Source organism: Dasypus novemcinctus, chromosome 6 (assembly GCF_030445035.2).
Source record: "Dasypus novemcinctus isolate mDasNov1 chromosome 6, mDasNov1.1.hap2, whole genome shotgun sequence".
Lineage (NCBI taxonomy): Eukaryota > Metazoa > Chordata > Mammalia > Cingulata > Dasypodidae > Dasypus > Dasypus novemcinctus.
In genome coordinates this window covers 72171390-72185465 of record NC_080678.1, presented here as the reverse complement: position 1 = coordinate 72185465, position 14076 = coordinate 72171390, and the positions used below count along the sequence as shown (strand labels likewise).

The following is a 14076-nucleotide window of genomic DNA, read 5'->3' as shown; positions in this document are numbered from 1 at the left end:
ACCCATTTGTAAACAGGACCTCTGAAGATGTTGGCCTTAATCTAGTGTGGCTGAAGTCCTCATAAGCAAAGTCAATTGGACGCTAAAAGGAAGTCACGGGGAGCAGCCATAAGCTGGAAGACAGTGAAATCTGGAATAGAAAGAAGATGCTGCCATATGCATTGCCATGTGACAGAAAAGCCAACAAGCACCAAGATGAATGGCCAGCCAGGACATATTTGCCCTGGGAGGAATCAAGCCTTGTATCCTCTACAACCTTGAGTCAATAAATCCCGGTTGCTAAGCCAGCCCAGTATATGGTATTTGTTTTAGCAGCTAGGAAATTAATAAGAGAGTCATGGAAGAAACCTGAGAGTACACAGTTCTAACCCTAGCTCCCTCCTTTAAAGCAGTCTTGCTTTTATAAGTTTTGTTGTATAATGATTTGTGTCGGGCCAAAAAGAAATAATTACATAGTTCTTTTTCAGAGAGAATGAAGTATGCCATTTGTAGCAGTTTAATATTATTGATGAATTCCAAAAAGAAATATTGGATTATGCTTGTAATCTGATCTGTACCTGGGCATGATTGACCATGGCATGACCCCTTAGTGGGTGGGGACTCACAGATAAAAGGCATGGCAAAGAACAGAGTTGAGGGTTTTCTGATGTTGTAGTTTTGATGTCGGAGTGGGAGGATGAAGACTTAGGCTGGAACCCCGGGAAGTCAGCATGCAGAGGAAAGAGAAGCCAGCCCCAGGAAGGGAGAAACCCAGGAAGCCTGAACCCTTGCAGACCTTGGCAGCCATCTTGCTCCAAAATGTGAAAATAGACTTTGGTTAGGGAAGTAATTTATGCTTTATGGCCTGGTATCTGTAAGCTCCTACCCCAAATAAATACCCTTTATAAAAACCAACCAATTTCTGGTATTTTACATCAGCGCCTCTTTGGCTGACTAATACACCATTCTTAAAGAACTTTTTCCTGTTGCAAAGATTCTGAAACTGTTCCTTTTACAGGAGAATTACGTAGTATACAACTGTTGTTAAAGACAGTATTTTTATAGCAGAAAAAGAACGTTTTCCTGGTAAATAAAAATCAAAGAATAATTACAAAGCATTACTTGATAAAGATATTTTGGCAGAAGGTTAAGCTAATATGGTCTGGGTAAGTAATGTTTTAGTAATGAGTGGAACCTAGAAGAGAAGAACCTAAAATACATTACTTATGTCAATAATTCTCAGCCTTTCACTTACTGTATTCATTACAGTCTTTCATTAGATAGGGTCGAACTTTATTATACATGAGACTCTTGTAGGAACATATTTGAAATACTGTTTTCTGGGGAGTGGATGTAGCTCATGCAATTGAGCACCTGCCTCCCACATGGGAGGTCCCAAGTTTGGTTCCCAGTGCCTCCTAAAGAAAAATAAACAACACGCAGACAGCGGGCAAAAACAGAGAGCAAACAGGCAAGGGAGCCAACTAAGGGGAGCCCTTGTGGCTCTGGCCGCATGCAAGGTCCCCGGTTCAGTCCTTGGTCTTGGTCTCTCAAAGACAAACATACAAACAAAAAACCTGTTTTCTCTACCTCATACCTAGTTATTTTGATTTGAGGTCTGGATTAGAGGACCAGAAATCTCTATTTTATTAAAGCAGTAATTTTTTTTTTTTAAGATTTATTTTTTATTTATCTCTCTCCGCTCCCCCCCCCCCACAGTTGTCTGTTCTCTGTGTCCATTTGATGAATGTTTTTGTTTTTGTCCACTTCTGTTGTTGTCAGTGGCACGGAAATCTGTTTCTTTTTGTTGTGTCACCTTGCTGCGTCAACTCTCCGTGTGTGCGGTGCCATTCCTGGGCAGGCTGAACCTTCTTTCGCTCTGGGCTGCTCTACCTACGGAGTGCACTCCTTGCCCGTGGAGCTCCCCTGCGTGGGGACACCCCTGCGTGGCACAGCACTCCTTGTGCGCATCAGCACTGTGCATGGGCAAACTCCACACGGGTCAAGGAGGCCCGGGGTTTGAACCGCAGACCTCCCATGTGGTAGACGGACACCCTATCCACTGGGCCAAGTCCGTTTCCCAATTTTTTTGATTAAGTACCAAAACATAACCTAAAAGATGTATCTAGAATTATCTCACTTCTACCTCTGCCCCTTCGGCCTAGTTTACTCTGCCACATTTTCAAGTGATCATTATGAATTTAATTCTATCCAGAAGTTCTTTCCTAAGGTAACAATTCATTTTAAACACTAATTTAAAAAAATACTATATTTAAGACATAAAATCACTATCTGTTAAGGATGGCACATATGTGTACCTTCCATAGAGTTCTTTTCCTTCTTCTCTGCTATGGACTTCATTCTCAGATGATTTTCTACCTATTTCAAGTTTTAGAGAACGGTTCCATTTTTCTATCTCAATAACCCTACCTATTGCTATACTGTGGGTTAAAACTTAAAAAATAGGAAACTGACCTTAATTGATACTTAAAATATCCATTTTTCCTTCAGGTTTAAAATTTTTTAACCTTGGTAGGATTTAGGAAAGAGAAGAATGTATCCATTTTAAAAAACAAATAGTGATGCTTCCTAGATTCTTGACTAGGGAAATTCTTGAAATTTAAAAATCTATGGGGATAATCGTCAGTTTTGCAGAATCCAAGAATGCATATAAAAAGTGAAAGGCACATCAGTGCGTTCGGTACTAATTTTAAATAAAAGTTTTAGTTGTTTTTTTTTTAACCTAGGAGAGAAAAGAATTAATCTAGTTTCTGGCAAACTTTTATTTAGACTTTGTTCCAAGAAAGTTGAGGTTTTGTATTTTTAACAGTGTTGACTTTTACAAAATTAACAGTAAATGGAGATGTTAAAAAAAAATTGATCTTAGACTCTTTCTAGTGATCATTTTGCTTTTTGTAAAAAAAAAAAAACAAGGGTAAAAATAAAACATCAAAATTGTTTTCCCTTTCACCTATCTTTGACACAATGGAATTTGTGTGTGTGATAGGTCCTTAAACTGTTGGGTTTTTAAAATTGCAATATTGGGGTCATAGAACCACAGGAAATAAGATTTAATCTCTTCAGTTTATAAACTGTATACCTTTATCATTCTATCCTTTACTTAACATGGAGTATTTTGATTGATGTTAAAGTTAGAGTGCCCCTGAAGGGGAAGCGGACTTGACCCAATGGATAGGGCGTCCGCCTACCACATGGGAGGTCCGCCGTTCAAACCCGGGGCCTCCTTGACCCATGTGGAACTGGCCCATGCGCAGTGCTGATGCGCGCAAGGAGTGCCCTTGCGCCCCATAAGGAGAGTCGCCCAGCGTAAAAGAAAGTGCAGCCTGTCCAAGAATGGCACTGCACACACCGAGAGCTGACACAACAAAAAGAAACACAGATTCCCGGTGCCACTGATAAGGATAGAAGTGGTCACAGAAGGGCACACAGGGAATGGACACAGAGAGCAGACAACTGGGGGTTGGGGGATGGGGAGAGAAATAAATAAATCTTTAAAAAAAAAAAAAAAAGAGTACCCTGAAGGTTCAAAGGCAAATGTATAGGCTCAGGGAAATTTGCTTTTCCACTTAATTGTTCAAGGGAAAATGATAGAGATCCAGAATATGTTGGTATTGATTACAGAAAGAAAAGCAGATTCTAAATCCACTAACTTTTTGCACTCTTAAAAATTACATTATTTTCTTCAACTTTCCCAACATCTTCCAGATAACATAGGCTGCTTTTTTTTTCTGGTGAAAAGTGGAGGTTTCTAAGAAGTTTTGTGGAAATAATGTGGGAACATGGTGAAGAACTGAGTTGAGGTCAGGGAAGCTGTAGACCTTTGAGTGCTTTTGTAATATGCTGTGATCTTTGCAAGGCTCTGTATGGGGTCAAGCTTGAAAAATTTCCTTGCTAAGAATGTGACCATTAACACTTACTCCTTTTTGCCAAGACATTATAGGGAAGATTTTTATTTAAAATTCGATTTTACTATGCTTTTCAGTGTTTATAAATTGCTTATAGATATTCTGTCTCCAGCATTATAGTAATTCCTCACAAATAACTGGCAACATAAATCTAATAACAAAAAAATTGTGTTCAAAGACCCATAACCTTAAATGCCACTGATGACTCATACATCTGTTTCCTAGTTTGGACTTCTCTCCTGAACCTCAGACTCATATATGGAAACTGTTCATTGTCTATATTTAGATGTCTGATGGGCATCTTAAACTTAACATGTCCACAACTGAGCTCTTGATGCTAGTGCCCCCAGATATGCTCTGTTGCATCCAGAATCTTAATGTTTCTCTCCGCTTCTATTAGTTCCACTCTGGATCCAAGTTACCTACCATCTTTAGCCTAAATTTTTCCAGTAGCTTCCTAACTAAGTTACCATTTTAGTATTCTTCCTACCTGTGATAGTTTGTAGAGCATACAGCATGGTCAAATCAGTCAAGTTTCTGATCAAATACCTCTAAAGGTTTTTATACGGATTCACAGAAAAGCTGAAGACCATATGTGAGAGAAGTAGATTCACTCTTAAGGAATGTATATTTCATTTGGAGAGAGATGATTAACATACTGAATTGTTGCTATTAGACCATAGTATAAAATTAAGGATTGTGTGGTGATATGAAGTGCTGTAGAAATTAAAATAAGGGGTATTATGAAAGTGTAGCATTATCACACTTTCCATGGTAGGAAGGCTTTATGGTGGAGCTGGATTGTATAGGACAGATAAGAGCTGTATTTGATTAATATAATACATTACAGAGAGGAGAATAAGGATATTGACTTGAAGGCAAGAATAAGTTTGGCATGGAAATAGAAACTGTACAAATTTTACTGCCGTCTTTGTAATCTTTAGTTACATTTTTAAATTTACAAGGCATTAAAAAAACATAAATTACAGGGCATCTATTTTATGCTGACTATATACATAACAATCTGTTGAGTTCTTTAAATTATAAAGGATATATAATGAATCTCTTCTCTTTAATAATTTTAAATTTAATTGCCTCTTCTGTCAAACCAAGTTAAAATCCAGAAGAATAAATATGAATACAATCATATATACAGAAACATACATATCCAGAGCTGTGTTTTGTATTGTTTGTCCATATAATGTAGTTTAAACTGGTATCCTGGTTTGCTAGTATCCTGGGTTAAGAGGACTGGAATCCCATTGATATATTAATATATGCAATATGAGCATAGATCTAGGAGGAACTTTTATAACTGACCCAAAAATTGCCTTTTTTTCTCCCTTGCAACCTAAGGTAATCTGTTTCTGGATTTGCTCACTATGATTTTTCATCCGTAGTGGAAAAACCTAGCTCAGCTTCTTTGAATCTTTGGTCAACTTCTTTGGTTGGTTGTCTGTAAATCATTTTTTTTCAAGCATGTCTGTTGCTTGTTGATCTCACCAGTTACCTTGACCAGCCATCAGTGTATACATCACTTATATTTATTACCTCCAGGGCAATGCTTAGTAAATAGCAGGAGCTCAGTCAACATGATGAATATATTAATGTTGAGTAGATTTACTCACTTGACTCTCCCATGCTTTGAAAATATTAACACTGTAACAATGAAATGAGAAAAGCAGAATAATAAAGACATTGATTAAGAGGACTATATCATAGAAAAGCTAAGGCTGAAAAACTGGAAGAGATTAAATATTGAGAATAAAAACAGAGTTGAATGGGTAGTAAAAAATGGGCAAAAGTCAGGTTTTTTAAAAAAAATTTTATTTGAGAGGCATGGGGAACTGAACCTGGGACCTCCCTTCCATTTGGGAGGTGGATGCTGAACTGCTTGAGCCACATCCACTCCCTGTTTGTCTTCTTTAGGAGGAATCGGAAACTGAACCCAGGATCTCCTATATGGAGGTGGGTGCTCAACTGCTTGAGCCACATCTGCTCCAAGTCAGGGTTTTAAAAGAATTGAAAAGAGGAACTCAAAACAGATACTTGTACACCAGTGTTCATTGCAGCACAATATTAACAATAGGCAAAAATTGGAAACAACCCAGTCATCAACAGATGAATGGAAAACAAAATCTTACATATATGTACAATTGAATATTATTTGACTGTAAAAAGGAATGAAGTTATGATACATGTTAAACATGGATTAACCTTGAAAATATTATTTTGAGTAAAATAAGCCTGAAACAAAAGGACAAATATTGTATTGTTCCACTTAAGCGAATTATATAGAATAAGCAAATTTATAGAGACAGCGTTGATTAGATGTTACAAGACAAGGAAGCTGGGATAGGAGGAGTTGGGGGAAGGATAATTACTCTTTAATGGGCACCAAGCTTTTGTTTGGGATAATGAAAAAGTTGTACTATGGTGTTGATGATACCACAATATCATCAATGTGATTAATACTGTATTGTACACTTAGAAATGGTTAAAATGGGATATATTGGGTTATATATTACCACAATAAAGTTTTTTAAAAATCAGGATTTTCTTCATTACCATAATATATTGAATTTGACCTTTGGAAAGGGCAGCTAGCTACTGGGTGATATTTTTTCTTTCCAATTTTAAAAATTTATTGAAGTATATCACTCATATATAACACATCCATAAACAGTAAGTGTATAGTAATAGTTGTGAACAAAACAAACATAGAGAACATCATACAGGACTCTCATACCTCACCCTATCACCAATAACTTGCATTGTTGATAAACATTTTTAAATAATGATTAAAGAGCATCCTCAAAATATTACTAACCAAAGTATTTTTCCCCAACCCATTCTATTATTACTATTTTTGTATCATTTATATATGAACATACATAAAAAATGAATGCATAGTAGAAGATGTGAACTTCCAAGGCAAACATGCATAATATCATTCAGGGGTCCCCATACATTAACTGTCCACCGACACCTTGCATTGTTGTGAGATATTCGTTACAAATTATGAAAGAATATTGTCAAAAACTTACTACTAATATTGTCCATATCTTACATTTGGTTTATTTTTACCCCAACCCACCCTATTTTAATTTTTTAAATATATTTTTATGACAGAAGTTATAAACTTACAATCATGCACATAGGCAGAATTCCCAAACAACACCCTTTATCAACGTGCCACACTGTGGTCAAACATTTGTTACAGATTATGCGATAATATCATCTGATTATTACCATGTCCATAGAATACATTTGGGAAACATTTTCCATGCTGCCCCATTATCAACACAGTACATCGTTGGCATAGATGCAAAAATATTACATATTACTGCTAACCACAGTCCATAGGTCACTACAGTTGTATTTTTCCCATTCTTTCCCACATTCCCAGCACCCTGCAATAGTGATGGACATTTGCTCTAGCTAACAAAGGACACTCTTTTTTTTTTTTTTTAAGATTTATTTTATTTATTTCTCTCCCCTTTCCTCACTCCCCCCATTGTCTGCTCTCGTGTCCATTTGCTGTGTGTTCTGTGTCCACTTTTATTCTTGTCAGCGGCACTGGAAATTTGTGTCTCTTTTTGTTGTGTCAGCTCTCTGTGTGTGCAGTGCCACTCCTGGGTAGGCTGAACTTTCTTTTGTGCAGGGCAGCTCTCCTTACGGGGTGCGCTCCTTGCATGTGGGGCTCCCCTATGTGAGGGACACCCCTGCATGGCATGGCATTCCTTGCGCGCATCAGCACTGCATGTGGGCCAGCTCATCACACAGGTCAGGAGTCCCTGGGTTTGAACCCTGGAACCCCCGTGTGGTAGGCAGACTCTCTATCCATTGAGCCAAGTCTGCTTCCCCTCACTGTCTTTTCATCTTTTTTTTTTTTTTTTAAGGAGGCACCAGGAACCAAACCTGGGACCTTCCATATGGTAGGTGGGTACCCAACTGCTTGAGTCGTATCTACTTCCCTGAGAAAGTATTTTGTTGAGAAATTTCATCTATATCCATAAGTGAAAAGAAAATTACACACCAGTTTCTCTTATGGATATAGATAATAGGGTGATAGAATGCCTTTAGTAGTGTTCCCTCCTTTTTAATTTTTTGGAAGAGTTTGAACAGGATTGGTGTTAAGTCTTCGAATTTTTGAGAGAATTCGCCTGTGAGCCATCTGGTCCTGAGCTTTTCTTTGTTGGAAGGTTTTTGATGACTGATTCAATCTCTTTACCTGTAATTCATCTCTTGAGATCTGTTTCCTCTAGCATCAGTGTAGGTTGTTCGTGTGTTTCTAGAAATTTGTCCATTTGCTCTAGGTTGTCTAATTTGTTGGCATACATATTCATAGTATCCTTTTATGATCCTTTTTATGTCCGTGGGGTCACTAATAATGTCTCCTTCTCATTTTTTATTTTTTTGTTTGTCTCTTTTTTTTCTTTATCAGTCTAGCTCAGGGTTTGTCAATTTTATTGATCTTTTCAAAGAATAAACTTTCGACTTTCTTACTGTTCTCTGATATTATTTCATTCTCTTCCATTTCTTTCTACTCTAAGCTTTGTTATTTCTTTCCTTTTGCTTGCTTTGGATTTAGTTGCTGTTCTTTTTCTAGTTCCTCCAGATGGACAGCTAGGCCTTTGATTTTAGCTCTTCTTTTATACACATTTAAGGCTGTAAATTTTCCTTTCAGCACTGCATCTCATAAGTTCTGATATGTTGCATTGTTGTTTTCATTTGTTTCAAGATATTTGCTGATTTCTCTTGTCATTTCTTTGATTCACTGATTGTGTTGTTTAACTTTCTTATATTTGTGAATTTTCTATTTCTTGCCTGTTACTGATTTCCAGCTTCATTCCATTATGATCAGAGAGGATGCTTTGTATAATTTCAGTCTTGTAAAATTTATTGTGTTTTTTCGTGACTTTTGTCACTCAATGCCTAACCCAAAAATTGATCCGTGTGCACTTGGGAATAATATATATCCTGTTATATCGAGGTACAACTTTCTGTTAGTTTTAGTTCATTTATCATAATATTCTTGATCTGTTTCCTTATTAATCTGTCTAGATGTTCTGTCTATTGATGATAGGGATATATTGAAGTCTTCACTGGTAACTGTAGAGGTGTCTCTTTTCCCTTTCACTTCTGCCAGTGTTTTGCTGCTTATATTTTGGGATACCATGGTTAGGTACATAAGTATTTATGATTGTTATTTCTTCTTGTTGGATTGGTCCTTTTGCTAATATCTAGTATCCTTCATCTTGTATAATAGCTTTTGACTTAAAGTCTGTTTTGTCCAGTATTGATATAGCCACCCCAGCTCTTTTTTGGTTACTGTTTGCGTGGAATATCTTTTCCATCTTTTAACTTTAAATCTATTTGTGTGTTTAAATCTAATGTCAGTCTTTTATAAATAACATACAGTTGGGTCATGCTTTTTTATCCATTTTACTAATCTGTGTCTTTTGATTTGGGTATTTAATCCTTTAACATTGAATGTTGTTACTATAAAGGCAGTGATTACTTTAGCCATTTTGTCCTTAGGTTTTTATATGTCATATCTTTTTTTTTGTCTTTTCCTTTACTGCAATCTCCTTTTCTGTATAGTTGATCTTTTAGGTTGTATCTTACTGACCTTTTTCTCATTTTTATGTCTATTTTTAAAATACTTAGTTGGTACTCTGGGTTTTATATTATACAACCTACATCTATAATCTACTAATTTTAAAAGATACAAACTTAGTTTCAATAACATACATGTAATCACCTCCTATATCCCACTTTATATTGTTTTTGTCCCATGCTACCTTTTTATATTATGTGAGTCCATTATCAGAAAATAAGTCCTTGCCTTGTTAATTATGTTCTGACTGATAGAAATTAAAGGCTACTTAATTTTTGGTTACCTTTACTGAAGATCTTCAATTCTTCACACTACTCTAAGTCATTCTCTCCTATTTTTTCCTTTCAACCTGCAGAACTCCTGTAGTAATTCTTGTAGGGTGGGCCTTTTGTTGATGAACTCTCTCAGTTTATGTTTGTGAATATTTTAAACTGCCCCTCATTTTTGAAGGACAGTTTCTTTTAGTACCTTAAATTATCATACCGTTATCATCTTGCCTCCATGGTTTCTGATGAGACATTGCCACTTAGTTTTATTGAAGATCCCTTGTATGTGGCAAATCACTTTTCTCTTGCTTATTTCAGAATTCTGTCTTTGGCCTTTGACATTCTGATTAGTATGTGTCTTTGAGTTAGGTCTTTTAGGGTTTATTCTGTTGAAACTGTGTTGTGCTTCTTGTACATGTATATTTATGTCTTTCATCAGAGTTGAGAAATTTTTGCCATTATTTCCTTAGTATTCCTTCTGCCCATTTTCGCTTTTCTTCTCCTTCTGTGACATGCATGAAGCATATATTTGTACACTTCATGCTGTCACACAAATCCCTGATACACTGCTCAGTTTTTTCTAGTCTATCTTTTCCTCTGAATTTGATTGTCCTGTCTTCTTGTTCACTGATTCTTTCCTCTACCTGTTGAAATATGCTGTTTTATGCCCTTAGTGTATATTTATTCTCTGTTAGTATGCCTTTCATTCCCATAATTTATTTCTTTCTAAACTTTCAAATTCTCTTTATGCTCACACATTGTCTTTTTTGTATCCTTTAGCTCTTTATCCATACTCTCCCCCATCCCCTTGAATTGACTTAGGAAATTTGTTTGAATAGTTCAAAATTCTGTCTTCTCTGCAATTTTCCCTTGACTGACCCAAATCTTTTATTTTTCTTAACTGATGAAAAATCAGCAGTTAATTGTATCAGAACTCTTGTATGTTGCTTTTCTCTTTTGGCTTTCAGAATTTTCTGTTTAGGTATTTAATAATTTTATTACATCAAGAGGCAATGTAGGTCTTTTTGGATTCATCCTTTCTGGAGTTCATTGAGCATCTTGAATGTGTATATTCATATCTTTTCTTAAATTTGGCGAGTTCTCAACCATTATTTCTTTGAATATTCTCTCTGCTCCTTTCTCTGCTTCTTCTGAGATTTCCACGATGAGTATATTGATATGCTGGACAGTGTCCCACAGGTTCCTCTGGCTCTGCTCACTTTTCTTTCATTCTTTCTCTTGCTACTGCTTAGACTAAATGATTCAGTTGTCTTTCTCTTCCAGTTCAGTGATTATTTCTCCTGCCAGCTTTTCTCACCTCTTGACAATGTTTAATTTCTGTTACTATGGTCTTCATCTCTTTTTTGTTCCATTTCATAATTTCCATCTTTTTATTGATACTGTCTTTGTGTTCATGTGTCATTTTCCTAATTTATTTTAATTCTTTGTCCATGTTTTCTGTTAGCTCTTCGAGGACCACTCTTTAAAGTTTTTTTCTCGACTATCCTGGGTTTGATCCTCCTCACTGATGGTTTTTAAAGCCTTAATCTTCTCCTTTGCTGGGGTTATAACTTCTTGTTTTTATATTTTATATCCTTTTGTTGAAACCTGGGAATTTAGATATTTTAATGTGTTACATTGAAATCTAAATTCTGAAGCATTTGTTCTTTAAGCTTGTATGGTTAGTTTTATGGCAAAGCTTTCTTTGAATGCCAGAAAGTAACAGCAACAAAAAACTAAACAATAACAACAAAAAACAACTTTCCAGGTCTTTGCTCATTAACCTGTGAGGGTGTTGTCCCTTAAGCTTATCTATACAAGGAGTTTAGAGAATAGCTTCCTGCAAAAGTCAAGGGTCCTTCCCGGTCCTTTCAGTGCATGCGTCTTGTCTTGGGCTTGCACACTTAGCCTAAGGAATACCCCCTTTTACATTGATACAAATGTTTGCTCTTCCCTAGGAAACAGTTTCCTCACGGTCCTGGACACTGCACTGCATATCCTACACCTAGCAATCCCTTGCCACAGTCAGTCACTTGATTGCTCTTCCAGAGTGTTCTGTAAGAAAGCTCTGTGAACCATCTTCTACATGCAAAGGTAAGTTCTTGTACATTCAGTACTGCAGGGCCCCACCAGAGATATTGAATCAGACATCGTGTCTCCCAGTGTGTGCATAAAGTTTGCCCTATTCCTCTGGAATCAGGACCAGGGATTCCCATTGGGAGTGTGTGTTTGGCTTCATGCTAAGGTGGAGCAAGATGGAGGAATGGCTAGTCAGGGCACCAAAAGATCCTAATGCTTTTAAGTGGCCTTTTTAAAAAATTGGTGCTCACTCTGTTTCTGTAATTCTTCAACTGGTTTTTTTTTTTTTGAGTTCTGAGGTTTTTTTTTTTCTTTCTGCCAGTTCTTGCTGGTTGTTCAGTTTCTGATGGGAATGGAGCTCTGAAGTGTGTTCCTTTATCGTCTTCTCTTCTATTTTAATATATGCATTTAAGCCTTTTCATTTCAGCAGTCTTTAGCTGCATTCTGCCAAGTTTGCTTCATGTTACTTTATTATATCATGTTTCTGGATGTCTGGTTGTATGCTGAGCCTTGTTTTCAAAGTAATAGTTTTAGAAATAACTTAAAGCCTGGGATTATATAATATTCCTTTAAAGAAGATTTCTATTTAATTTTTCCAGGTACCAGAATAAGAGTAGTCTGGTTAACTATCTTATTCTGAGTTTGATTTAAGGTTTTTCAGGACACCTTTATTACTCAGTGCTGGACTGCAGACCATGCAAAAACTGATTTAATTCTTATTCACTCATACTCTTATCCAATCTGTCATAGAGTTTTAGCCCAGTTATATGGCATATCATGTTCTTTACCTTAGGTTGGGCCCTGGATTTACACTGTTTTCATCTAACCTGGGAGGCTATCAAATGGATTGCTTGGGATTTTATTTCCCTAACAAAAACCCTTGGCAGTGCTTTGCTTATTTATCTCTGGGTATGTCATCTCTTCAGGACCTTGGCCCAGTAATCTTACATTACCTTGTTATTCCTTGGCTTAGGGAGAAAAGCAAAAACCCCAAAACACCTTAACATACATTTTAACTAGATATTTCATTGTTATGGTGTTTGTTGAGGGTAGTGGTCCTAATTAATTAACTAGTTGCATGGTATTTTAAATATTTGTTTACCTGTATGTCCTTCATTAGAGGTGGTCTTTTATTGTTTGTAACTCAGTTCCTGGCAGTGTCTGATATGTCATAAGTGTAGAGAAAATACTACCTGGCTTTTGCCTGGCTCCTTGAATTTTGAAGGAAAAAATGATTCTACAAGTTGAATGGTATTTCTTGCAATACCTTTATATCAGAGTTAACAAATTTGGATTTTATACAGTTGGCATTGGAAAGTCACGAGAGGTTTTTGAACAACCATTAAAGCCTCTTAAGTGGGATTAAAGGAAAATCAATTTGAAAACTGTGCAGGATAGATGAGATAGTTTGTCTGGATGCATGTTACAGGTATCCTCTAACATGGTTATTTTCAAAGTGTGGTGCCCAGAACAGTAAGTAGTATGATCATTGTTTGTGAACTCATTAGAAATGCAAATTTTGTGGTTCTACCTTAGACATTCTGTTTGTTTTGTTTTTTTAGGAGGTACCGGGGATTGAACCCAGGACCTTGTAGATGGGAAACAAGTGCTCAGCCACTGAGCTACATCTGCTACCCTACCTTAGACATTCTGAGTCAGAAAGTCTAGCGAGGTGTGGCAGCAGTCTGTGATTTAATGCGCTCTCCAGGTTATTCTGATGCATGTCTAAATTTTATAGCTTCTTCTGTAGCAGAATAAAAACAGAATGAGGCTCCTTAAGACTTATAGGTTATTTATCTTTCTATAATAATAATAATAATAATAATAATACCCATAGAAAGTATTTAAATATTCCCAATCTTAGTCTTTCTTTAGAAATAAACTATAAGCCTATGTAAAGTTATTAAGGTTATTAGAACAAAGTAATACCTATAAATGTTAATTGTTACGGTTAAAATTACTATTCTTAAAGTTTCCTTTGGACATACTGCACTTTCTTGAGGTATGAAATTAAAAATTATGTAGTTTTAGTAAATTAAAATTAGAATTTTATGTGCCCACTTCATGAACTTTAAGAAACAATTCTAGAATAAAAGGCCGATAGAATTTTAGAATCATTCTTTAAAGGTGTAAATTCTTCATTAAGAAAGAGTTAGACTCGTTACAGTTCATTGGAAGTCTCAGAGTATGTTTCATTACTTGC

At 36.2% G+C, this 14076-nt stretch overlaps 1 protein-coding gene across 14 annotated transcripts in view; it reads left to right on the top strand.

Annotated features, from left to right (window-relative positions):
* Positions 1-14076, top strand: part of JMJD1C (jumonji domain containing 1C) — a 336090-nt gene that overhangs the window by 79484 nt on the left and 242530 nt on the right. For 3 of the 14 annotated variants that reach the window (XM_071215821.1, XM_071215816.1, XM_071215814.1), the window contains exon 2: positions 11753-11888. The exons of 10 other annotated variants lie outside the window; for them this stretch is intronic. The gene's annotated coding sequence lies outside the window, so the exon portion shown is untranslated. Of the gene's footprint in view, positions 1-11752; positions 11889-14076 lie in introns of those variants that run through there. One more of the 14 variants, XM_058298906.2, reaches the window with a different exon arrangement.